At 51.1% G+C, this 24,290-nt stretch overlaps 1 long non-coding RNA gene across 5 annotated transcripts; it reads right to left on the bottom strand.

Annotated features, from left to right (window-relative positions):
• Positions 1-3,042: 3,042 nt before the first annotated feature.
• Positions 3,043-21,507, bottom strand: LOC103347971 (uncharacterized). 5 transcript variants are annotated; one of them, XR_016235547.1, is made up of 6 exons: positions 21,200-21,507; positions 19,676-20,205; positions 19,019-19,105; positions 16,337-16,509; positions 12,603-12,665; positions 3,043-10,759 (listed from the first exon to the last, which is right to left on the bottom strand). It is a non-coding gene; the product is annotated as an uncharacterized LOC103347971 (long non-coding RNA). The 5 variants fall into 5 exon arrangements; XR_016235545.1 differs by lacking the exons at positions 3,043-10,759; positions 12,603-12,665; positions 16,337-16,509 and adding exons at positions 18,051-18,539; positions 20,582-20,658; XR_011389437.2 differs by lacking the exons at positions 3,043-10,759; positions 12,603-12,665; positions 16,337-16,509 and adding an exon at positions 18,051-18,539.
• Positions 21,508-24,290: the final 2,783 nt, after the last annotated feature.

Genomic DNA, 24,290 nt, shown 5'->3' with positions numbered 1-24,290 from the left:
AAGCTGTGATGACAAACGCCCGGGGACCAGTCTGGCCCTGTCCACAAGTATGATGCAAGCCATGTGTGTTGTGTTCAGTGTTCTAATCATCATACTGGAAAAAGTCCAAAGAAACAGGCAAATTCATTTAAAAGTTATTCATTGATCTTTGTTTATTTGAAAGCCAAGGACAGAGGGTGGGAGGGAGAACAGGGCAGGGCTTGGAGAGGGGGCACAGATAGCTAGCTTCCATCTACTGGTTTACTACCCAAATGCCCACAACAGCTTGGGCCAGGCCAGGCTGCAACCAGGAGCCTAGAATTCAATCCAGGTCTCCCACGTGGATGGCAGGGACCCAAGTGTTTGAGGCATCATTGGCTGTCCCCCAGGGTGCACATTAGTAGGAAACAAATGGGAAACTGACTAAAGACTTGAACCCAGGCACTCCCTTATGGGAAGCAGGCGTCCCAGCAGTGTCTCAACTGCTGTACCAAATGCTCACCTCAAATTTTAATAATGGGGGCTGGCACTGTGGCGTAGCGGGTAAAGACGCCACTTTCCATGCCAGCATCCCATATGGGTGCCTGTTCGAGCCCCAGCCACGGCCTGGGAAAGCAGTAGAAGATGGCCCATGTCCTTGGGTCCCTGCACCCATGTGGGAGAGCTGGAAGAAGCTCCTGGCTTCAGATGGCCCAGCTCTGGCCATTGTGGCTAACTGGAGAATGAACCAGCAGATGGAAGACTCTCTCTCTCTCTCCCTCTGTCTCTCCCTCTTTCTCTCTGCCTCTCCTTCTCTGTGTAACTCTGACTTCCAAGTAAATAAATAAATTTTAATAAAAAATTTAATGATGTATGTGATAGGAAAATACCCTAAATATTATTTCAACATGTCACAGTATAAACACGTAGCAATGAGTTATTTTGCATTGACAGTCATCTCCACTATTCACAGGGGCTTGGTTCCAGAACTCTCATGTATAAAAAAACCTATGGATGCTCAAGTCCCTTATATAAACTGGTGTGGTATTTGCCTAGAAACTATACACTTCCTCTCAAATACTTTATTTTTTAAAAAAAGATTTATTTATTTATTTGAAAGTCAGAGGGACATAGAGAGAGAAGGAGAGGCAGAGAGAAAGAGAGAGAGAGAGAGAGAAAGAGATCTTCCATTGACTGTTTCACTCCCCAAATGCCCACAACAGTGAGGGCTGGACTAGGCCAAGGCTGGGAGCCCAGAACTGCATCTGGGCCTCCCACACAGGTTAGGACCCAAGGCTCTGGGACCGTGAACTGCTGTCTATCAGGTACGTCACCAGGGAACCGGCTCAGAAACAGAGGTGACGATGGATGCCAGGTGTCCCACCCATGGCATCATGCCTGCTGCAGATGCAATTTCTTTGGGATATTTTTGACTCCCCAGATGTGGATCCTGTGGGTGTGGACGCCCACTGTCCCTTTCTAGTGCTAACTCTTGGACATCTGGGGCACTGACAGCGCACCTCAACTTCCAGCAGCACTTGGAGTGCTCTCCAGGTGGCGAGGGCTGCCCCATCAGGTAACGGTTCTGTGTGTTCAACGTGCAGCACAGAACAGGAGCAGGCCCTCAAGTGCGAACTTGCCACCCTGCCCCAGCCTCCCCCAAAAAGAGAAAAATGGAAAAAAATAATCTTTCCATATTTAAAGAATCCAGACAAGTCTCGTCAGATTAGCTAATGCTCTGAGTGGAGTAACAGCAGTGGTTCCGCTCAAGCGAGCATCAAATAAGCAAACATTCTTTAAATAAACAGAAATTGAGGATTTTTTTTTCAAGAATGTATTTACTCTGTGGGTCACAGGGGAGGTTAAACAAAAATTTGTTTTAAAATTGTCACCCAAGGGATACTCCTCCCTTGTGCTCCTCCTCTGTGCTGTACAGAGTGAGGGTGGCTCTTGGGGGTGAGAGCTGACAAATGGGTAGAGGGGGCCTCCAGACACTCCCTCTGCCACGGTCTTGCAGCCAAGTGCCAATTTCACGTGCAGGCAGTTGGCAGGGAGAGTGACGTCCCGAAGGACGCGTGCACGGGAGATGTGCAGTTGCTGGCGGAGGTCCTGACCCCAGGAGACTGAGCTGTTCACCCAGCCAGGGGGCTGCTCGCTCACTGCTTCGGCTCTCCCTTCACGCGCTGCCCCTGTTGGGCTTCCTGGCCAGCAGACGGGACGTTTATGAGGGACTATCTTGCAACTGACAGCAACGAGAGGGAGAGGAGGAGCGTGAGCTGGGGCTCAGGGAGACACGAATCGGGCATGCGGCCTCGAGGGGCGCCTCACCCCACACCAGTGGGGTCCGGCAGCTCGAAAGAGTCTGCAGCCTTCTCCTGAGCTGGACTTTTACTGCGTGTGCGCGCTGCGCAAACCTCGGATGTGGCTGCCCTGAGCAGGCGGCGCCGCATGGGCCGAGGTCGCTTCCTTCCTGGGAGAGCAGCGCTGTTGGGCCCTGGGGCGCCAGGTCCTGTGTTCCCGATGGGGCACACGGTGGATGCCACGATGGCGCATGCGGGCTTGTCTCTGAACTTCACTGCCTTCCCTGACTTGCCCATTCACTGGACTTGTACAGAAACTTCCAGTGGCTTCTCTTGGTGCTCGAAGCCCCTGGGGCCTGGGCTCTGGCCCCTGAGAGCCGCCCCCTTGGCACCTGTGCTACCCTGTGCTTCGGCTTCCTCGCTTTCTCCTTCATGGTTGCACGTGTTTGTGTCTCTAGCGGAAGTCCTGCCTCCTCCGGTCTTTGCATGTCTGCTTTGCTTTCATCTTCTGGGTCCCAGCTCAGACCGAGCCTACCCGAGGGGCCTTTGCACACACCTCCTAGCCTGCAGGAATTCCGCCTCGTCACCCCTTGCCCTCTCTAAGCCTCTCCACCGGTTATTCACACACTCAGTCCCTCTCTGAATAGTTCCGTTTGTTTTCTTACTGGTTCATCCTCTCTTCCCCTCCACTTGAAACTCAGCTCCCTGCGGAAAATGCTGATTCTCACTAGTTACTCAAATACTTGTAGAAGGAATTGTTGAATGACTGTTAATGAACCTGATTCATTTATTCATAGATCAGTTTTCTTATTCACGTATTTTTCTGCCCATTCATTTATCCATTGACTTAACATTTCATATATACACACCTCATTCCTGATGAACTTCAGAAAAGATATTCTTAGCGGCATGACTGGAAGCAGCAAAACCAAAATGATACAAGCAAACGAATTTGAATGACTTTGAGCTTGTCCAGCTTGGTGTGGCCAAGGACATTCCAGCAGAAAATGAAGATGCATTTAGCCAACGACACAGTGGCAGGGCTTCATGGCAGTGTAGCAACCCAGATCAAGGGCAGCAGGTCCATGTTTCAGTGTGGAAAGATATGTCTGGACTGTGTGGACCCCCAAGGCAGGACAAGATGTGCATTTCTGGGGCTGGCGCTGTAGCTTAGTGGTTAAACCTGCAGCCACCATATGGGCACTGGTTTGAGTCCCGGCTGCTCCACTTCTGATCCAGATCTCTGCTGTGGCCCGGGAAGGCAGTGGATGATGGCCCAAGTCCTTGGGCCCCTGCACCCACGTGGGAGACCCCGAGGAAGCTCTTGGCTTCAGATGGACCCAGTTCTGGCCGTTGTGGCCATTTGGGGAGTGAACTAGAGGAAGACCTCTCTCGACCTCTCTCTCTCTCTCCCTCTCTGTAACTCTTTCAAATAAATAAAATAAATCTAAAAAAATGTACATTTCTGAGACCAGATAACAAGTTCTACCATCCTCCCTCAGTATCCATGGGTTCCATGTCCATGATTTCAATCAAACACGGTTCGAAAATATTTGAAAACATATTGCCATTGCATTGAATATGTACAGACTTCTGTCCTTGTCATTACACCCTAAACAATGCAGGGTACCAGCAATTTGCACAGCATTTACATTGTATGAGACATCATGGGTAATCCAGACGTGACTTATACGGGGGATGTGGGTTATATGCAAATACTGTGCATTTATACAAGACGCTTGGGCATGCGTGGATTTTGGTATCCACAGGAGATCTGGGAGCCAACCCTTTATGGATGCTAAAGGACACCTGTACGTAGAAAGCTGCTGTGTGTCTGGTGATCAATACGCTTTTTTTTTCATTTACCACTCAAAATGAGCATATAGGACAGGTAATATCCTGTGTATGTCGGGGGGGCAGAATAACGGCCCCCAAATTGTGAATGTGTTACCTTACTTGGAAAAAGGGACTTCCCCAATGGGATTAACTTAAGGATCTTGAAACAGTTGATTTTCTTGGATCACCTGGGTGGGTTCAATCTGCAATCTATCTACAACGTATCCCCGGTAAGAGGGAGGCCAGAATGTCAGAGTCAACAATGAGACTGCGGAAGCAGGGGTGGGAGCAATGTGGGGCTCTGAGCCGAGGAACACAGGTGGCCCCCAGGCGCCTTGCCACTAGGCGCTGAGAGAGGCAAGAGAACGCACCCTGCCCTTCAGCCTTCAGAGGGAGGCCCGCCCATCTCAGAGTCCCGATCTGCAGACCAGCAAGTGGGTAAATGGGTGTTGTCTCAAGCCTCCTAAGTTTGTGGTGACTTTTTACTTGTCCAAGCACAGTGGGACAATTAGGGTTGATTCAGAGGTCACAAAACTTCAAGTCCTTCTTGTCACCTCCCCGTGGAATGCAGCTGCAGACGGAATTCTTTGTGACAAACTATCCACAGTGTTTTAGATACTCACAGGGACCTGGTCTTTAGTGGTTCAGGACTGGGCATGTCAGTTTCCCTCCCTCCCTCCTTTCTTTGTGCCCTCCTTCACTTCCTTCCTCGCCCCCTTTTAAATTTAGTGAGCAACTGCTCCGTGCCAGGCTCTGCTCCGGAGGCTGGGACTGCTCTAGATATGGGATGGATCGGGTAGGTGTCTATCCTAGGGGGAACTTCATGATAAGATTTTTGTGGATATTTTGGGCTAAACAAATCGGACTCCTGTTTTCCCGCCGTGTGGAGTTGGGGAAGCATTAAAGGGTTGAAATTAGGATCTCTCTCTTCACCCTGAGTCCTGCTCCTCCAAGAGGGATCATAGAGAACAATGAAACTATGCCTCAAGGCCAGGTCAGGGGGAAGATCTGGATTTTCTAGCCACTATTCTCTGGCCTTGACGGCCTCCCAGTCTCTCCAGGAGAGTGTGTTGGTCCCCGGGGTTTGGACAGGACCTGGCTCATGTGCTCACAAATGTCCAATGGGACCAAAACCAGGGTGGAGAAGAAGCAGGCCCTGTGTGTCATGAGGTGGAGAAAAATGCAGAGTGGCTCGGGATGATGGAGGCTGGATTGGGAGATGAGTTTGATTTTCACCTGTCATCTCGTGCGACCTGGGGCTGGTCCCGGCATCACGCTGCTCCTCAGTCTCCTCATCTGCCTCACGGGTGATGATTTTACGTAAGTTTCCTCTGTCCCAGGGCTGAGGGTACAAGTGAGGACGCCCTAGCAAAGGCGCCTGGTGCAGTGACAGGGCAGACCAGGGGAAGGGCAGTGGGCACTCATTCAGAAAGGATCAGATCACTGTCACGGAGGCTGGAAATACTGATGTGCAAAGCTCTGGTTCTCCATCACACTGTGCCACCTGTATATACACATGCACGTGTGCATGCTGCCCACCTGCATACACATACAGACACACACACACGGGTGCACTGTGTCTTCCTGTATACACCCAAAAACACACAGGTGGTACAGTGTAAAACAAATCCCACAGGACAAGGAAACTCGAGGCATGAGTCTGAATTCTCTCTGCCCTGTGCTCCTCTCAGGACAACAATCAGTGGTCATACACTGAGGCCTATGGGCCCCATCCAGCTACACAGGTGGTGTTTGGTCTTGAGTGTTGAACAAAAAGTTTTGTACACTTGTCTACATTAAATAGAGATGATTTTGACCATGCAATTCTAGGCTTCCGGGTTTTCTTAAGGCCCCCGGGGTCTGGCTACCTGGATGGCCTTCCTCAAGGTCACATCTGTCTGGCACTGGGACCTCCCTGTCATCCCTGGGACCCTGTGAGCTCCTGCCTATTAGCCACAGTCCCCGGCTGCCCCTACAGGCTGTGCAGCGTGCCGGCCTCACTGCTTCCCCAGGACTGTTCCCTGGCTCCTGCTGTGACTGTTCCTCCTCTCCGGGTTAGAAACGTGCCCTGACGAAGGGGCCCCGCTTCAGGCACAGCGCTGATGCCAAGGGGACGGAAAGTGGCAGCTGAACATTCTAGAAAATGTCTGCTCCCTTCAATGACTAGGAAAAGCACTCACAGAAGCTGCAACTCGGGCAAACCCGTTCTTTGTTTGGGCCTCAGTTTCCCCAGCTGTCAAATCAGGTGGCTGAAACCAGAGCTCTGCAAGTCATTGCTACTTCTTGGGTCCCTTGTTTCTTTCTCTCTCTCCCTCTTAGACCCACACAAGGGAGTGCTTACAATATCTTGCATTCTTATGTTCAGACTCATGTGTGTGACTTACAGAAAAGATTTGCCATCTACCCATTAAACACCCTGGCTGGGTCTTCAGTCCCCAGCACTTTGGACCCCACTCCCTCTGCGGGTGCCCTGTATGAGCGAATCTGGGCATTAAACTTCCAAAGAGCCACCTGCTGGCCTTGTGTGAGGGCTGCCGGCAGAATCCAGTGTCGGTTACCTAATCTCCTCTCCTATCAGTGTTCTCTGCTGGAACTGACAACAACCCAAGGTTGTTCCAGAGGTACCAGGAGCTGAGCAGAAGAGAGCTCAGATCCCACCCACGGAGAGCTGTAGGGAGGCCAAGCAAAGCTGTCTCCTCTCTGGCTGGGTTCCTGCACCTGTAAGAAAGAGATCTCAAGGATGTTTGGCACAGCTAGAGGGAGGCCAGCTTCTAACCCTGGGCCTGGGGATCCCTGGGATCTAGGACATCCTCCAGCCCCCACCCATCTGGGGCCTCTCGCTTCTCCTCTATGAAAAGTAGGCTCACCTGTGAACCTAAAACCCCAAGGATCCTTCCCAAGGAATGGCAAGTGGCAGCCCAAGTAGCTTCCTACCCTGCTTTGCTCTTTTCTTTGTGGGCCTCCCAGAAATTAAGTGGCTTCTATAATAGGGAACCTGGGTGTACTTAAAAATGAAGAAATACTGGTATGATTTGAATGTCTGCACTACGACTTCTGTTGAAATATAATCCTTTTGTGGGATATTAAGAGGTGGGACTAGGCAGGGCCTTAAACAGGTGATTAGGCCAGGAGGGCTTAGCGGATAGTGGATTAGTGGATGATGGGTTAATGGGTTATCTGGAGAGGATCTATTATAAAAGCCAGTTTGGCTCTGTCTCCTTGGGTGGACCCCTCTCACAGGAGGCACTGCTGTGCCTGCGGCTCTGCAGAGTTCACCTGCCACTGGACAATAACCCCTCAGCCTTGGACCTCTCAGCCTCCAGGGCCGGAAGAAGTCAAGTTTTTGTATATTACCCAGTCTCGGGTATTTTGTTGTAGCCTAGAAAACAGACCAGATGAATGTCAAATCAGAGTTACAAAGGCTGGGACATTAACTGACATTCAACAATTCATACTATTGGGTAAAAATGCTGCCTTTTCATGCAGCTGTGCTCTGTGTAAGATGAAGAGTGGATTTAGTTTGAGAATATTCGGTGTGATAGGAGATAGGAGATGTAGCTCAGGCCATGCTGGAACCTGCTCTTCTTATCGGCCATAGGCATTGTCGTGCTTGCTGCTCCTTCTGGGTTTGAGGCTCTCAGTGAATGAGCAGCCGGGGTCAGAGGTCAGCCAAGACAGCCAGGTCTGCCCTGCCCTGGACACAAATTACAGAAAACTTCCAGGGAGATGGCTTCCAGGTACTGATGGCCCTCACCATAAGGGTACTTCATTCAGAACAACTATTGCTGCAACTCGCTACAGTGTGGCTGCTTTCACTGGGATGCCCAGACCCCCGTGGCTTCTCCCACCTGTCTGTGGTATCACACACTTCCTTTTGAGCTTGCATTCGGTTTGTCTGCCCTGTTGCAATGTGGCTGTCAGTCGAGACAGGTGCTCCTTAAAACAGAAGCATAAGACATTGGACAGCAAGGCTTAATGTGATTGGGTGGGAAAAGCCATTGACGCAGGGCCCAGAGGTGTGGAATCTCTCTTCTGCTCTTCTGATTGGTAGACCTGAGCCCCTGGGCAAGCCACGTCATTTTCACACAAGCAAAAATGGGAATGAACGCGTCCCTCCAAGGTAGCAACACAAGGAGCACCACTGGGACTTTGGGTTCTGAAGAACGGGTTTCCGTTCTCACAGTAGGCCGGGGGAGTGGCCAGTCCAGAATTAAGTTATGTCCTCATGATGGTGTCTCTGGGGAAGATGACAAAATAGAGCAACAGGAGTGGAGAAGCAACTTAGGTCGACATGCCCCTTCAAAGAAAGGATATTTGAGTCAAAGGGGAGGAGGAAGGGACACACTACAGTGTATGTGGAAGAGTGTGGTAGGTAGAAGCTGTGAGCACAAAGGCTATGAGTGGACATGGGGTGTGTGTGTGAGAGAGAGACAGAAAGAGAGAGCAAGAGAGTGAGCGCTAGGCAGCCAGGGTGGTTGAGGCCACATAGGTGAGGGGGCTGATGGGATTGGCCAGGTGGATGGGGCTTGGATCCTACAGGGTCTTATGGCTCATGCTAAGGACTTGGCACTTTATTCCAAATGACTTGGGATACCATTGGAAGGTATTTAGTACATGTGAAAATTTTTTTTTAATATTTATTTATTCATTTGAGAGGCAGAGTTACAGAGAGAGGGGAGACAGAGAAAGAGAGGTCTTCCGTCTACTGGTTCACTCCCCAAATGGCCACAATGGCTGGAGCTGTGCTGATCTGAAGCCAGGAGCCAGAAGCTTCCTTTGGTTCTCTCACATGGGTGCAGAGGCTCAAGCAGTCCCACCATCCTCCACTGTTAACTCAGGCTATAAGCAGAGAGCTGGATTGGAAGAGGAGCAGCTGGGACATGAACCAGTGCCCATACAGGATGCTGGCACCGCAGGCAGAGGTTTAGCCTACTGTGCCACAGCACCAGCCTCAGTAGTATTTCTAATGCAGGCAAAAGCGTTGTGCAAACTTAAAAGCACAAAGGCCAGGTACCATTACTATCATATGTGCCTCCAATGACTTTCGGGTAGAGTTGAAGCTACAGCAGTCCCTCTCCCTTTACAGGGGACACGGTCCATGGTTCCCTGTGGCTGCTTGGACCTATGGATAGCACTAGCCCTACATACACTGTTTTTTTCCTCTACCTACACACCTATGATAAAGTGTCGTTAGTAAATTAGACATGAGAAAAGATGAACATCAGTAACTAATAAAATAGAACAAATATAGCAATATACCATAATGAAAATTATATGAAGGTAGCCTCTTTCCCTCTCTTTTAAAATGCCTTATTATACTGCATTTGAACATAAGCACTGGGACGTGGAGACACGGGGTCTGATAACGGAGTGGCTACCTAGTGATTACCGGGAGGGTAATGTATACAGCAGTGATACGCTGGACAAAGGGTGATTTGTGTCCCAGGCAGATCAGACAGGGTTAAGATTTCATCATGCTACTCAGAATAGCACACAATTTATGTTTTGTTTATTTCTGGGACTTTCCATTTCATATTTTGAGATCATGGTTAGCCACAGGCAACTGAAGCCATGGAATCAAAACAGGGGGATAAGGGAGGACCAGGCTATTAGCCGGGCGGCTTGATCCTCCGGCTTCCGTGGAGGAAACCTGTGGGAGCAGAGGTCTGTGCTGGTAGGTCTGGGAGGACCCAGGATCACACCTCAGCCTATGAACTGCTCACAGGGAGTGGAGCGTCTGGAGCTCACACGCCAAGCCTGGCCAAGAGCAGGAGCCCCTCCTGGACCCCTCTTTCCTCATCCTAGGCAGGTGACAGGGCCAGAGGCACGCAGTGACTGTCACACGCCCTGTGTTGATAGACAGCTGGCCATGTCTTTGAGCTCCTGAGCTGTCACACTGGTGTCGCCTCCCCCAGAAAGCCCACCATCCTTTAAGGGATTTGTGCTTAAAAATGATTTCCTTTCTGACTCTCCGAGACCATGCATTTCTCACAGTTTGCAGTTGTCCATTTATTTCTTTTAATGGTCTGATTAACCTTGGACTTCCCCATTGGGCTGGCAATTCCATAAGGCTCAGGACAACGCTCACCTTTGAAATCTAGCAAGAGAGACTCAACTAAGCTGTGAAAACAAGCAACCCACAGATTTCAGTGACTTAATGGGGCACAGGAATGAAATATGGGACGTCCCCAAAGGCAAACTGATAGACAGGTGTCGCCTGGTATGGGAGCAGAGGATTCAGAGTAAAGACGCCTGAGGCACAGGGTTAAGGGGAAGAAAATGTTCCCAAACCCATTCCTGGTGGTGCTGCTGCTGCAATACTTTGTAGATTTGCTGAGTCATCACTGAATTTTGTACTCAAAATCAGTGAGTTCTGTGCTGTGGAAAATGAGCCCCAATGCAGCTGTTTTAAAATAAACAAAATTAACGCACGTGTACTTGTCACTCTGCTACAGACACGATAACACAAAGGAATGAAGTTCCTTTGCTAAGAAGCTTTGAACACATCTGGGTACCTGTTTCTGCTTTGCCAAGAGCCTGCTGGCTCTGTCCTGGGACTGAAGAGGTGACAGAGCTTCCTGGAAGGTCTCTGGACAAGTGGGCCGGAAAGCACAACCATTGGTAGTTCGGATTTCGTCAGGGGCTTCTCCTCCTTTACATATACGCTGGAGAGGGGGAGCAGCAGGCAAAACAAACACACAAAGCAACCCCAAAAATCACTTGGAAAACCCTGGATTTGACGTGGCTAGTCGGTTTTTTGGCTCAAGTTCTCTTTCTTCCTTCCTTTCTTTTTTTTAATTTTAATTAAGTCTAACATGAACTTTTTTTTTTTTACCTTTTAAAAAGATTTATGTATTTATTTGAAAGGCAGAGTTTGAGAGAGACAGGGAGGGAGGTCTTCCATCTGCTGGTTCACTCCCCAAATGGCTGCAATGGCGGGGGCTGGACCAGGCTGAAGCCAGAGCCAAGAGCTTCATCTGGGTTCTCCTAAGTGGCAGACAGGAATCCAAGCACTTGGGCCATCTTGTGCTGCTTTCTTAGGCACATTAGCAAGGAGCTGGATTGGAAGTGGAGCAGTCAGGACTCGAACCGGCACTCATATAGGATGCCAGCATCACAGGCGGTGGCTTAACCCACTGCACCACAATGCAGGTCCCAGCCTCAGTTTTCCTTGCTGTGAAATGGGATATTGTCAGCCTCTTGCAGGGCACAGCATCTGGGCTGTGGTGGTTCATGGCAGAAGTTGCTACTCCCCGAGGCCCTCTGCAGAAAGGTGTTGTTTGTCAGGAATGGTGGCGTCAGCTCCTCACTACACACTCTGGGCTCACTACACACCCTGAGGGATGCAGCAGCTTTTCAGATGGGTGAGAGGCAAAATGTCACTTCGACTGCCAAGGTGCCGGGTGACGTCAATGCCGGGCCTTGCCTCAAAACCTTGGGTTGCCAGGAAGGGGAGCAATCCTCAGCCAGCAAGGACTGGACACTTCCTAGCCCCTCCCACTTCTCAGTGGCACCGGCCTGGTCTCCGGAATGGCTTGGGCAGCACGGACGCTGGCTTGGCCGGTCGGCCTACTGACTCAGCATCTCCGGGGCTGGGCTGTGGAAGCTGATTTCAAAGCTTCTGCAGGCCTAGGGGGTCACTGCTTCAGAGAACCCTGGCGAAGCCACGGAACCACTTTGGGTCTGTGGTCAGCAAGCCTCCAGTCCACTTCTCGGCCGCTGTGTGACCTTGTGGGGGGGGAGTGATCTCCATCTCTGGGCCTCAGTTTCCCGCTCTAGACAAAGGGGGGGGGCGGTAGGAGAAAGCTTTGCCTACCTCCTGTCCAGCATTCCTGCCCCGTGACTCCCTGAGCCCCGGCTTTCCTGGCCTGCTCCCCATTCCCAATTGGCCGTGGCATTTCTGTGACTCAGGGGGGCAGGGCCGGCAGCTGGGAGGCGGGGAGTGGAGGGCAGGGTGCCAGGTTTTCCGCCCCGCTGCCACTGGAGCCCAGCGCCCCGCTCGGGCTATTGTACTCATGGGAGGTCTTAGCTGGTGCGGCCGCCAGCCCGACTGCTCAGGCGCCAGGGCTGTTTCATTATTTCATCAAAGTTCATTATGCTGGGGAGGAGACCAGTAATAAAACATGATTACAAGTGTCTCCAATGAGCACTTAAAGACATAATTCGGGGTGTACTTTTCTGCCGCATCCCTGTTTGTGGCTGCATAACGCATGGAGATTTGCACCTCTGATATACGCCAGTCTTGGCGTTAATTGATGTGAAAAAAGCGCCAAAGAGCTTGATTCAATTTGTCTCGCGCTGGGTTTGGCCTTTTCTTTCGAGAATGATTTGCCATTTTTGAAAACACACAGTTAATTACGTGTGTAAAAGGCAGGTAGGGTGACAGAGGAGACACGGAGAGGCTGAATGGCAGCCAAACAAATCCGCTGTCAGTGGCAGGGCTCGGGGGAGAGGTGGCTTTTTTTGTTTTTCTTCGCCTTCCCCACCCCCTGCCCCTCCCAGCCTCACCTCTTGTCTTTGTGAAGCGGCAGCTGGTGAGAAAGGCGGGCAAGGCGATAGGCGATGCTGCACCTGCAAGAGTTAACAGAAAAGGCTTTCGGTCCTGTCCCTGGAGGAGAGGTCTTGATTGGCTGGGTTGCTGAGGATGGGGGTTGAAGACAGGGTAGGGGGTGCTTCTGTGCATAGGAACTGGGGAGAATCATGCTGGCTGTGGGGGGCCACATCTCTGGATCTTGGGCCCTGGGCAGCACGGGGCACGGCCCTGTGTGGGGATGGGTGGCATAGCTGTGTTGACTGGACATTCTGTCCAGGCTGGCTAGATCCTTGGCTGGCTCACTGGGTGGCATGCAGCAGGCTGCTCTCTGTGGGCCACGGCCTCTCGCCCTTGTAGAACAGGCAGGTCGGCCTGAGCAGTGCTGCCCATCTTAGTCGAGTCTTGGTGATGCCTGTCAACCAAGGAACTTGTCGAAAACAGATCTCCCCAGCCCTCCACCAAAGGGGCCGGGTCAGACTCTCCCTAAGAGAGGCCAGGGGTCAGTATTCAATAAATAAATCTCCTGGATTGATCCATGGCACTTTGCACTTACCCCTTGGCTATGTACGGTGTTCATATCATTGATATGGGATAGAAAACCAATGGGTAATAATAAGGACTCCCTCGGCCTCTCCAATCCTGCTCCCAATCACAAGTAGAGTGCTGGCTCTACTGTGTCCGTGTGTGTGCATTCTTCATGGCTCTGTGTATTGCAGGCTTTTCCAGAGAAATCTGTGCTATAAAGTGAGCACTCATATATCTTTATATTCTTTATCCTTTCCTTTAAAAAAAGGTAAAAGATGGCATACTATGAACAGAGATCCGTCTCTTGCTTTTCTTTCATTTAGTGTATCCTATAGATTTTTTGTATCAGTTAACAAGGGCAGTAAACTGCTAGAGACAGCAGAGACACTGGCCCTGGCTCAGCGACATGTCGGCAGCCTGAGATTAGCCGCTGTGCTGCAGTGGGCAAAGTCACTGCTTCTGACCCCGGTATTCTATATCAGAGTGGCCTTTCAAGTCCCGGCTGCTCTGCTTCCTATCCAGCTCCCTGCTAATGTGCCTGGGAAAGCAGTACAAGATGGCCCAAGGACATGAGCTCCTGCCACCGGTGTGGGGAGACCCAGGTGGCGTTCCTGGCTCCTGGCTCCAGCCTGGCCCAACCTTGGCCATTGCAGCCACTCAGGGAGTTAACCAGCAGGTAGAAGATGTCTCCCTCACTCCTCTTTCTTTCCATCCATCTCTCTCTGTCACTCTGCCTTTCAAATAAATGAAGTAACTTTTCAAATAAATGAAGTAACTTTTCAAATAAATGAAGTAACTTTTTTAAAGTTAGGGCTCCACCATTACCAGCACAGCACTGGAGAAAGTACATTATTTTATTTATTTATTTATTTTTGTTTAAAAGACATTTATTTATTTGAAAGGCAGAGTTAGAGAGAGGCAGAGGCATAGAGGCAGAGAAAGAGAGAGAAAAGTCTTTCATCCGATGGTTCATTCCCTAAGTGGCTGCAACGGCTGTAGCTGGGCCCATCCAAAGCCAGGAGCCAGGAGCTTCTTCTGGGTCTCCCACGCAGGTGCAGGGGCCCAAGCACTTGAGCCATATTCTACTGTTTTCCCAGGCCATAGCAGAGAGCTGGATCAGAAGAGGAGCAGCCGGAACTTGAACTGGCTCTTGTATGGGATGCCGGCGCTGCAGGTGGCAACTTTACCGGCTACGCCACAGCACCAGCCCTGAAAGTGCGCTATTTCAGTTCCTCAAAGTAACAATGCTGAATAAGGGACCTTCCCTCCTCACCTTTAAAGAAGTGGTGTCTCATAATCTGCTGTACAGGTGAACTCCAGTGTACTTCATCAATCCCCCGCTGATGGGTATTTAGGCTGTGTCTGATCTTCTGCCAATGCCCGCAACACTAAAATAAGCCATTTTGTACTCACATCATCTCACATGTGTACCTGATTAAGACACAGTCCTAGCAGTGGCCCGACTGGGTCAAAAGTCTGGGCCTTTGTTGTTTGGGTAGGCACAGCACTTTGCCTCGAGATGCTGTCCCAGGGAGCACTCCACCAGCAACCCACGAGGAATGGTGCTCCCGCAGCACCCTCCACACCAGCAGCTTCTAACTGACTCCATCCAGGTGGCTGTGTGTCTGAGTATCAATGAGCTTAGAAGGCTTCCTTAGCAGGCCACTTAGCGCTCCTTCTCTGAGAACCAGTGAGCCTTTTACTAGAATGTCTGGGAAGGCCAGCCCACTGCCTGCTGCTGCAGGCTGTTTTCTCCTCCTCCTCCTCTTCTTCTTCCTCCCCTCCTGCTCTTCTTCTCCTTCTTCTTCTCTTTGTTCTTCTTTACAAACGGGGACCCAAGGGCCTGAGAGGAGTGATGAGTTATCCAAACCCCACACTGAGCAACGGCAGAGAAGGGGTGACGATCAGGCATTGCAGCCCCTTCCGATCAGATGGGCACAAGCAATGAGCAAGTCAACAACCCCGCAGATGCCGTCACCAATTGTGTCAAGTGCTATAAAATAAATGTGTATGGGTGGCCTGCCGGCTAGGCACAGCCAGTGGACAGGGCTCATTTTGGCCAACATAGTACTTTCCTTTCTAAATTTTCATGTAAAATAGTTGCCAAATTTGAAAACAAGATTTGACCCAAAATTATTATTTCTGGTTTTGTTTGGGGGAAAATGCCAACCGGAAGCATTAGCCTCACTGCATGGAATGTTCTGGTGAGAACAGTCTTCCGGATCGGGGTGGCAGATGCTTGTCTTCGGAAGGGCACACAAGGGCCGGGGCCCCGCAGTCCTCCCCACCACTCCCTAGTGCTCGCCCCTGAGTGTGCTGCCTCTGCCTGTCACCTGTCACGTGTCCTCACGCTGGTGCCGTCCTTGCACAGCTGAGCAGCCCTAGTCTGAAAGCCTAGATTCTGAGACGCTCCAGAGTGAGAAAAATTTCTGAGCCCTGATGCGACCCCACAAATCCGGTGGCTTCCTGTACGCAGAATTCGCTTCTTGCACAAAGTGAGTTAAAATATCGTCTGAAATTACCTTTGGGCGAGGTGGACAAGATGTATATGAAGCATCTATGAATTTCATGTTTAACTTGGGTCCCTTCCCCAAGATCTGTGTGTGTGTGTGTGTGTGTGTGTGTGTGTTGAAAAATTCCCAAATCCCAAATTTGTGAAATCTGCAACAGTTCCGGTCCCAAGCATCTGTAATGAAGAGGGAAGTCTGATGCTTCTTGTATCTGTTTCTCTAATCAGCATTGGAAAGCTGGACCCGAGGGCTGCTTTTTCTTTTTCTTTTCTTTCTTTTAGACAGGCAGAGTGGACAGTGAGAGAGAGAGACAGAGAGAAAAGTCTTCCTTTTGCCATTGGTTCACCCTCCAATGGCAGCCGTGGCCAGCGCACCATGCTGATCCGATGGCAGGAACCAGGTGCTTCTCCTGGTCTCCCATGGGGTGCAGGGCCCAAGCACTTGGGCCATCCTCCACTGCACTCCCGGGCCACAGCAGAGAGCTGGACTGGAAGAGGGGCAACGGGGACTAGAACCCGGTGTGCCGGCGCCGCAAGGCGGAGGATTAGCCTAGTGAGCCGCGGCGCCGGCCCCGAGGGCTGCTTTTTAAAAGACATCTCAGGAGCATCTTTTGAGCAAAGACTATTTCTCATGCATTGAACATGCAGAAATGAAAGAATGAATGAAACAAGCACCCGTACAGACTCCGAGGTAAGAGGATGCGAGATAAACTCGGTGTGAACCCATCAGCTTTCCTCATTCATGTGGTCTTCCTGATGTTGGAAACACTTGTTTTGGGGGAGGGGTCTTCACAGCCTGGTTCTAAAAACCAGCAGCGGTCTCCCACAGGGCTGGCTCCAGAACTTCTCTGTAGGAAGAGTGTAGAGAGGAGCAGGTGAGCGGAAGGGGAGGAGGGCGGAGGAATTGTCTTGTGCTTTTTACGCCAGCAGGCTGATTTTACTGATTTTTTAAAAATCATAGATGGCTAAGGGGAGACATTACAGATGGGAAAGGGGTATCGCTTAAGCCCTCAAAGGCACCCCTCACTGTGGCACTTGGGTTCCCATCTCTACTCCCTGTGAACCTTGTCCTTGGCCCCATGGACTTGACCGTACAGGGCCTGCTGCCCTCCCTGTCAGGAAGAGTGTGGTGCAGACGTCCCCCTGGTCTCTCTGGTCTTTCTCTGAGCTCCTTGACAACACGTGGGACCTCAGCCGGTCTCATTTCCCCAGCTGGGATGAGCCATAACCCCCTGGGACTCTGCCAGATCTCCCAGGGCTGACAGTGGACTTGACTATGGATGCCAGCACCCGGACATTCCTACACAGAGAGAGTGGCTGAACGGGCCAGCAGATGATGTTGGCTTCGGGTAGGTTGGCTTAAGGCAGCTGCACCATGCAAACGAGTGGTACCCCCCCCCCATATGAAAATAAAGTTTGTGCAACTCAAGGAGAGCGAGGAAGACAGCCAAGATTAAAAATGTCTTTTCAGGGAAATTAAATGTCTGAAGAGAGGAGAACTCGCACAGGGGCCTCCCATGGCCCATCCATCACCAGGTGGTCTTCTAGCCACATGTCCAGTGAACATCTGGGTGGGAGCATGATGCAAGGCCCCCTTCCTGCCTTGTCCAGGGCTCCCTCCTTCTGCTGCACCCCTGCACCACACTCTGTGCCCACACACTCTGTCCAAGCAGCCCTGCAGCAGGGGGCCCTTGGAGATCTTTCTCAGCCCCCCAGTTTTGTCCATTTCCATACTGCCCTCTGTATTGCAGCCAAAGGCTGTGATCCTGTCACCTCCTGTTCACAAGCCTTCTTCAGGAGCCCCGGGGACTCCAGGGGAGGGTCTGACTCCATGCCATGTTGGGCAAGACTGCTGAGTCTGGGTGGGCCGCCCTGCCTGCTCCGCCTGTGCCGTCTCCCCTCTGCACATCAGCTTCCTGCTTGCCAGGGGCCTTTGTGCATATGTTTCTCTCTGCCTCGTGCCCTGTCCATCCCTTCCTGAGGACAAAGACCTTGTCTTGCGACTGCTGTGTCCCCCAGAGCCGAGCACTGGGCCCAGCGTGTAGTAGGTGCTCAATGAACACTCGTGCAGTGAGCGAATCTAATGCTTGGTGTGCATGATGGCTCAGGCAGAGTCCCGAGGACATCCATGTGTGTTACCTCGATGCACAAACATAGTTCCATGGCCGCAACCTTCGTCTTCATGCACAGCCTTATAACAAATAAATCCATAAAGAAACTATTACTTTCGGCCCTAGGAAATAAGACCTTTTGCATTTCATTTCATAGAATGTCTGCATGCCTATAATATTTCCCTTATAGCTGAATGGAAATTTCTATGATTTTTAAATGTTTTATTGCCCTTTTACAACCATAGACATAAACACAAAGGTTCCTCAACATAGGAAAATGAAATTCTACTTATGGAATTCTTTATTTAGTGGAGGATTAAGCCTGTGATTATAAAGTAAGTTGAAAGTATGTTATTAGAAATATTAAAAGAAAAAAAAGAAAGCAAGGAAAAGAAAGGAGGGAGGGGGGTTGGGATGTATGTGCTTAAGACTGTGTCTATTGGCCAGCACCATGGCTCAATAGGCTAATCCTCCGCCTGCGGCACCGGCACCCTGGGTTCTAGTCCCGGTCGGGGCACCAGATTCTGTCCTGGTTGCCCCTCTTCCAGGCCAGCTCTCTGCTATGGCCCGGGAGTGCAGTAGAGGATGGCCCAAGTGCTTGGGCCCTACACCCGCATGGGAGACCAGGAGAAGCACCTGGCTCCTGGCTTCGGATCAGCGTGATGCGCTGGCCACAGTGCGCTGGCCGTGGTGGCCATTGTGGGGGTGAACCAACAGCAAAGGAAGACTTTTCTCTCTGTCTCTCTCTCTCTCATTGTTCACTCTGCCTGTCAAAAAAAAAAAAAAAAAAAAAGACTGTGTCTATGAAACACATGAAATGTGTTCCCTTTATATAAATAAAAATATAAAAAAGAAATAATTAGTTATAATGGCCCATTAGAGAGTGGAAAAGCATAAATTCTTTCCAAAAGTTGGTGGAAAAATGGAATTAAAAGATAAGTTTATTTTGGTGCAAAAAAATGTGAAATCCATGCATATAACAGGTCTTCAAAAATTCATGGAAATGCATGTAAAGAAAAAACTATTCACCAAAATAAGCTTATCTTTTAATTCCATGTTCCCACAGACTGGGCCCTTGTACCCCTCCAAACTTTTATTTCTCTTTGGGTGAAGAGATGGGCTGTGCCTGAGATCTACTATGTCCTTGGCCATCCAGGTCGCGTCCTTCCCAGGGACTCCCACCAAACAGTGTTGTGTCCCTCCCATCCACCCAGGAGCCGTCAGAACTCGGGGTCAGGGGAGGGACCTCAGAATGCTGTCGGCTGACTCAGTGCAGGAGCGTCCCAATATCACCAATTCTTTCCAGCCAGGTGACAAATAAGACCATTGGTACCTGGAGGATGAAAATAAACCAACATGAGTTAAGTTTATCATAGGAACATGAATTAAGCTTATCATATTTTTAAGTTTATTTATTTTTATCTCTTTGAAAGCCAGAATGAAAGAGAAAGAGAGAGAGAGAGAGAGAGAGAGAGATCAACCTCCATCAACTGGTCTACTCCCCAAATGCCCAGTATAACCAAGCCTGGGCCAGGCCAAAGCCATGAGCCCAGAACTCCATCAGAGTCTCCCCGTGGGTGGCAGGGACCCAAGTACTTGAGCCGTCATTGACTCCCTCCCAGGATACAACAGCATGAAGATGAATCAGAAGTAGAGGAGCCAGGACTCATACCAGCACCCCGATGTGGGATATGAGTATTGTAAGCAGCAGCTTAACGTGCAGTGCCACAGTGCCCGTCCCTCATCTGAGTATTCTTATAGGTCAGTTAGCATAATTTTTAAGATTTCTCCTTCAACACAGGAGTTGATCATCCCACAGCAACACCCGCCCCCAACTCTGATACCAGCCCGCCTAAGACACTCTGCAGAAGAGATGGTTGGCGACTATAGGGCTGAGACCAACCTGGACTTGCACGTAGCTTCCAGCGTGCCCGTTTCCTGCAGGCGTGATCTTGAGCGAGACATTTTACTCTCCATGTCTTGCTATCCTCACACATAAAACAGGATAAACCTGGGAAAGCGCTGGGAAAGCTCCAAGGACCAAAGGCGCCAGGTATGTAGCATCATGGCATGGGCGGGTCCCAGGCCGCAGGTGCAGGGGTGGGAAAGGGCCTGGGTACTTCAGTGGCCCAAGAACCCACCGGAGTGGGGTCCTGTGTCAACCTGGTGGAGTTTTCTGAGACCCATTCGGGCTCATGAGGATGGAGGGCCGTGGTGTCCTGAGACAGGCGGGGAGGATGAGCAGCCCTTGCTAACAAGATGCCACCCCGGCTTTCCAAGACGTCCCCCTGCAGCGACGCCTCCAGAGAGAACGTGTCTCTTTCCTTAGCATTGCCGTCCGCGTCGGGCAGTGGGGGCGGCCTCTTGAGTCAAAAGCAAAGGAAGCGATGGGTGGGTCAGACACACCGAAGCCAAAGACCCGGCCGTTAGGACCTGTGTGGAGTGGACAGAGGCGGGCAGTGGGGTCGGTGGTGGAGGCGCGTGCGGGGCGGGGCGTAGCTGGCTACACAGAGGTCTCAGGGACGCTGGTGCACAGGTGGGTGTGGGAGGGCCCAGTGCTGGTGGGGCCCCCTGGAGGTGAGGATGAGAGGGGCACACTGAGGAGGAAGGTGAGGAAGTGGTGTCCGATGCCACCTCCACCATCGCTACTGTCTTGCTCATGTGGGTAGAACAGGGACTTTGGTGCTTTTTCTGCTGCTGTCTTTCCTGTGAGGTTGTAAACTACGAATCCAGAGAGACGAAATCAAAGGGCTTCTGCGCCATTTAGCGTTGGGGTGACAAACCGGGCACCCGTTGGCGGCAGACCTACCCGGAAGTTATGTAAGCTTCCACGTGGCAGCAGGAGTCCTTGTCCCAGCCAAGCTCAACGAACTCAGCCCTCGGCTTCTGAGGATAGTGCAGGGATGGGGGTGGGGTGGGGGGAATCCCCTCCCCTACCCCCGCCCTCTCTGGTCTTCATTACACAACCCTTCCCCCAGCTCTCCATACTCCGGAAACTAACATCCTAATTAATAGTAACCATAGGAGGAACCCAATCAGTATTCCAATGTGCCTTATCTCAGTAATTTCAGAAGAGAAGGGAAAAAAAAAAAAAAACCGTGGATTTGGAACAACCGTTTGTCTAATAAACAGCAAGCCACCCCACCCCGCCTCCCTGCGCCATTCATTTCCTGCAAAGAAAGCTCTAAGGAGGCTAATCCGCGTCGGCTCCACTCACAACACATTATCATTTTTATCGGCCTCATAAATCGCCTTTCCAGATTACACAAAAATATACATTGCCCCACTGTAATTACTCCAGCCTGCCCCCCACCCCGCCCCGCCACCCCTTCTCCATTTGCGTTTTGATCCCAGGTAAACCCAGTCATTACCCACATCAGTGTGGCTTCCCCAAATGTCAAGATGAAAACGGACCACGGAGACTTACGCAAGACTGAGTCAGCCGAGCAATTTGAACCAATAAATATCAAAGTCGTGTCTAAGCAGAGAACAATTCATTTGATACCACATCTGTCAACAGGCCTGTGGAAGATTTTCCTGCCTGGGGCTCCACCCTGGCGGTCCTGCGGGCTCTTCTTCCTGGTGTTAGGGGCAGCTGGATTTGTCCTCGCCGGAGGATGATGTCCCCAGGCCAGAGACAGGACCCAGGGCCCGGACCAGGGGGATTCATTCCGTGGCCCGGGACTGCCAGCCTCCCATCCGCTATCAAAACGACCTCTCAAATGCCTCGGCCCGGGCAAGCGCGCTCTGCAATTAGCAATTCTTTTTTATTGGTTGATGTGGGCTTCTGGCCAAGAGGAGTTGGGATTGAATCAATATTCCTTTTATTATGTCATCGCAGGCAAATGAATTATGAAAACAAAAACTCAATAAGAAGCTGCCAATGCTAATTACTGGGTAGGATGCAGAGGCACAATAAACAAAGGGTGCTCTGTCCTGGCCCAGCGGTCTCCTTCCTGGGGTTGGGGGCTGTAAGACCCAGCTCTGCCTTTGCCCTTCAAGCCCTGGGCTCCCATAGGGAAACTGGAAAGGATCTGGCCTGGTCTGCCCAGGCCCAGCAGTCTCAGGTGGCAGGGTTTAAACCAACATAATGCTCTTCAGTGTAAGAAGCACTTATTGAGCACCTACTGGGTACCAGGCATTGAGCTTTGCATACGCTGTCCCTGTCTTTACTTATTGCTGTCTCCAGAGTCTGGTGGTGGACAGGATGTGTTGTCAGAACCACACACTCTCAGCCTCAGGTCACGGATGCCGTGCTGTTCACTGGCAACCTGGACGCTCCGAGTCCCGGTTTTCTCATCTTTGAAAGGAGCATTGTCATTGCGCGTCACAGAGTCCCAGGAGGATTAACTGAGAAACCACTTGCTAAATGGTTGACAGGAAGTAAGAACTCAGCAAATGTCGCAAGGGGCTGACGTGGCGGCACTGCAGGTGGGACCCCACGTCCGCCCATCAGAGTGCCAGTTTGAGTCCCAGGTGCTCTGCTTCCAGTCTGGATCCCTTCTTAGGCACCCGGGAGGCGGCAGATGATGGCTTCAGTACTTGAGTTCCTGCCAGCCACGTGGGAGACCTGGATGGGAGTTTCAGCTCCTGGTTATGGCTTGGCTGTTAAGGCCATTTCGGGAGTGAACCAGTGGATGCAAGATCTCTCTCTCTCTCTCTCTCTCTCTCTCTATTTCTCTCTCTCTGTCACTCTGCCTTTCAAATAAATAAACCTTTAAACAAACAAAGCAATTGTCACAGATTCTTCTTTTTCCTATCCGTTCTTCTCGCCTGTTCTGGGAGGCTGATGGGTGTTCAGAGCCTGAGGGAGTGGGCAAGTGTGGTGGAGGACGTGTGGAGTGGCATGGGAATAACAATCCACAGCCTTCAGAGCCCACACTCAAACTCTGTCTACCCAGAGCCTCTAGGATCAACTCCAACAAGTGCCAGCCCAGTGTCTGCTCACTGAATGCCCCACGTGGAAGCCAGGAGCGGGAGCTTCTGATTGGTTTCCCTTTACAGGGCCACAGGCAGCTCATCCTATTTTCAAAGGTGGGCCTGAGGCTCTGTAAGGGGAAGTGAGGACCACGTTTAACACGGAAGATCGGGGCTTTGAATCTGGTCTAGAACCCTTCCCTCTAATCCATGCCTTCTGGAGTAAGGAAGGAAGCCAGCCCTCTACCTCCTGGCCATAGGACAACTGCAGACATCTGTGGGTACCCCAGTCCCCTGTGTGCTTAGGGAAGTGAGGGTTCCCCAGCTGATTTTTCAGGAACTCTAACTTCCACAGGCAGATTAATCAAGGTTTTCCTTGTTAGTTAATTGGAGGCAAATGGCTTTGACTTCTGTTCACATCCTGGCATGTGTGGCTCCCAGCCATCAGATTAGGTAAGTCCCTTGGAATCCCAGGTTGGAAGAACTCCCGTGATAAAGGGCTGCTGGCGGTGGTGGGATCAAGCAAGGGAAAATCAGGCTTCTGTGGAGTGTGGAAGGAGGAGACATGGGGAGAGCTCATGCCCTATTTTATATTAAAGAAATAGTCCCTTCCTTCATGGGTGTGTGATCAATAAAGCAGGTGCTCAGGGGGGTCCTGGGCTTGCAGCTCATGCTCCTTGGTCATCATCAAGCAATTCTGCATGATTTTGTCTTTGCCTTTGTGTTTTGAAAGTGAAAGCTGGTGGAACAACGGCACATGCGCTGGCGACATGGGGCCTCAGCCCCTGCCTGGGGCCACCCCTTTGCAGCCTCCCAACCCAGACGTGGCGGGGTCTCAGCCGTCTACATCTGTGCCTCCACCCGGTGACTACCACTGACGGCCCTCCATTCCAGGCAGGGGCCCCGGGCGCAGGAGCATGGAGAAGTGGCATCTGGGATGGGCTGAGCTCCTTTCCTGAGTGCCCTGAGTGTCCGTGCCCAGGGAACTCCGGCATGAAATAACAAAACACCATGAGAAAGCGAGACAGACAGATGACAGACAGACAGACGGGCTGTGGACGAAAGAAATGTTTTCCCCTTGGTTTTGAATGATAGTCCTGCATTTTCCTTTTGTATTGGCCCTGATGGGATGTTAGCAGGAGCCTGTGGTTGTCCTGAATCACCCCTGACAGCTGAGAGCTGTCCCCGCATTGGCTGCTGGAAGGGAGGTCTATCTAGCTCCAAGACAGAACAGCCTGGTGGTCACCAGGGTGCACTTCGGAATCAGCCTCTGCTGTGTGTCCTTGGGCAAGTGCCTGTGCTTTCCCGATCGCCTGTTTCCTTGTCTGTAAAATGAAGAGAATAGGATTGTCAGGAAGATTGAATGGGAACGGGTGCGTAAGAGCTCTTGGCAATGTGCAAGTGCTGGGTAGGTGTCAGCTGCTGTTGTTCAGCACTGTCACTGTCCTCAGCACCGTCGTCGTTGTCATCTGCATTCTGGTCCTGCTACCCTGGACACATCAGCACCACTTGAAAAGACCCGGCACAGTGCCTGTTTTGGGCTGGGGTCTCAAACCTCAATAATGCCCTCCCTTATGTGGTGTGGTCAGCGGATCTTGAAC

Source organism: Oryctolagus cuniculus, chromosome 6, assembly GCF_051225735.1.
Source record: "Oryctolagus cuniculus isolate XC-2025 breed Fujian yellow rabbit chromosome 6, ASM5122573v1, whole genome shotgun sequence".
Lineage (NCBI taxonomy): Eukaryota > Metazoa > Chordata > Mammalia > Lagomorpha > Leporidae > Oryctolagus > Oryctolagus cuniculus.
The sequence above is the reverse complement of the archived record's forward strand: the minus strand, read 5'-3'. Positions and strand labels throughout refer to the sequence as shown.